General features: G+C 26.3%; 1 protein-coding gene across 2 annotated transcripts in view; it reads right to left on the bottom strand.

Moving 5' to 3' along the window:
• Positions 1–2,595, bottom strand: part of LOC117168338 (solute carrier organic anion transporter family member 5A1) — a 271,076-nt gene that overhangs the window by 17,190 nt on the left and 251,291 nt on the right. The window lies entirely within an intron of this gene.

Here is a 2,595-nt window from a genome sequence, read left to right as displayed (position 1 = left end):
GTGAAATTGTTTAAATTTAAGCAACGACGCATGAATAATCAATTACGGGGTTTCAAATACTAACAACTTTTCTACAAAAAGTTATAAATGTTTGAAATTTAGTACGATAATTCTCTAAAGTACCACTAAAACAATGTTGTCAAGAAAAAATTGTTTATACAAAAATTGTAACCTGTAGAACAATCTAAATTCCAATTATTTATCTACAGTTCTATATGCAGTGGGAACTTGGCACGAAGCTTAAACAATCTTAAATATTATTTAAAATTCAGTCATAGAATTTAAATTTCTTAATTTTTATTTATTTAATAGTTATCAACTTTCCTTTTTTGGGAGAGTTTGACAATGGGGCTATAAGTGATGCCGTAAACTGGGAATCTTGCTAACGACCGGCCAGGTCAAAAACCATTGGCGTCGAATCGTCGTAGATATCGAGCAAGGGTTGGGGGCCCACTCAGCCACAATATTATGCACTGAATTATTCTTCCAGGAAAACTGATTTAATTTTGAAAAGAAATTGTGTTTGGTTGAGGTAAAAAAAATTATGCAGACTCATATTATAAGATTAATATTATGAAATAGTTTTTTCATGTACATGATTATTGTATATGCAGTTACATATCGTGTCAGTATGTATAGTAATATCTCTTAATTATTTATCATTCATCTAATATCGGTGTGACTATTTTCATCGAAGAAGAAAAACCTCGGAAATTTTCCCGTTTTTTCCCAGTACGCACAAATTTGTGATGATCAATAAAATAAACAAATTTCATCTCCAAAGCTAAAAAGATTCTATTTGAAGTAATAAAAAATATATTACAAATTAAAGCACTCAAAGTGGAACTCTTGCTTTTTTTGTTTTAAAATTAAAAAATGTTATACTCAAATTCTCAATAATTTGCACGTATAAAATGGAAGTTAGGTACTAACACTTTCCAATTAAACAATTTAAAATGAAAAGCAGATATACTGCAAAATTTAGAATTTTTATCTTTTATGAACTATAGAGTTCAAAGATTCAAATTCAGTTCAGATTTTCAAAATTAGATTTTTCAAAGAAAGTTTAAGTTAGAAACATTAAAAATTAAAAAATTAACATTATTTAACTAATGGCTTTTTTCATAAAATTTTTAGAAAATCCTGCTTATTATTTATGGGAAAAACTTTAGTCACTTTAAGTTTTAAAAAGTTTCAAAATTAATGTAAAATTTAAAATGATTTTAAATAATTTAAACGAGTTGTATGTTCTGACAATATTCGCCTATTCGTATCGAAATTTTCGAGCATTTGCTGCAGCCTCATTTAAAACAAAACGTAGATTTGTGCAAATTTCAAATACAAATTTTAGAAGCTTTTTAAGAATTCTAAAAGGCTTCAAAATAAAAAAATAAAACATTTTTTGAACATTCCAAGGAAAATGTAAAATGATTTCTTATGTTAAAAAATCTTTAAGAAAATATTTTCAAAGATTTACACAATTTTCAAAACAGAATTTGGAATATTTTAAAGGATTTTTTTTAAGTTACCAAAATTTTTTGAACATGACAAGCAAAATTTGATTCATTTAAAAAGATATTTTTCAATTGTTCTTACAATTCAGAGTAAATTTTATAAATATAAAAAAAATTCCTTCAAATATTCCACATTCTTTTTTACAATTTTGGAAATCTTTGAAAATTTTTTTAAATATTCTCTTAAAAGAAAGAGAAAAAAATTAGGAATCATTTTTTATTTTCCGAAGAATCTTGAGAAAATGTTTTTATCCTCTTGAAGCCTTTCATAATTCTTAAACAGCTTCTAAATTTTTAATTTGAAATATGCAAGAATATACCGAAACTTCGGCACTAATAGCCGAATAATGTAAATACACACACTTCCTTTAAATCACTTCCAATTTTTTCTACAAAAATAAAAATTAAAAAAAGTGAGACTAATTTCGAAGTAAGTATCCCATTACTTTATTATTTTTTTTTCTGAAACGTTTTCTAGCTCCAAAAGGAAATTTCACCCTAAGTTTTCTGTAAAATATTAAAAACTGAAAATAATTTTTGCTCTCATTTAATTTTATTCTGATTCTAGTTTTTCAAGGAAATAAAAGAAAATTATTTTTGTAGAATAAATTAATTTCTTGTAACAGCAAAATAGTTTCACAGTGCCCAAGGGACCCATGAACCCTTCTGCTAGTATTTTCTATTTCCACGCCTATGAGGTCCGAACCAGCCGGCCAGATGAACGCTTCCGAGTTTACAATATCACTTATCGAGCCCATTGTCGAATTCTTAAAAAAAAGGGAAGTTTATAACTACTAAATGAATAAAAATTAAGAAATTTAAATTCTATGACTGAATTTTAAATAATATTTAAGATTGTTTAAGCTTCGTGCGAAGTTTCCACTGCATATAGAACTGTAGATAAATAATTGGAATTTAGATTGTTCTACAGGTCACAATTTTTGTATAAATAATTTTTTCTTATCATTGTTTTAGTGGCACTTTAGAGAATTATCGTGCTAAATTTCAAACATTTATAACTTTTTGTAGAAAAGTTGTTAGTATTTGAAACCCCGTAATTGATTATTCATGCGTCGTTGCT

Source organism: Belonocnema kinseyi, chromosome 2 (genome assembly GCF_010883055.1).
Source record: "Belonocnema kinseyi isolate 2016_QV_RU_SX_M_011 chromosome 2, B_treatae_v1, whole genome shotgun sequence".
Lineage (NCBI taxonomy): Eukaryota > Metazoa > Arthropoda > Insecta > Hymenoptera > Cynipidae > Belonocnema > Belonocnema kinseyi.
This window is presented reverse-complemented; position numbering and strand designations above follow the sequence as displayed.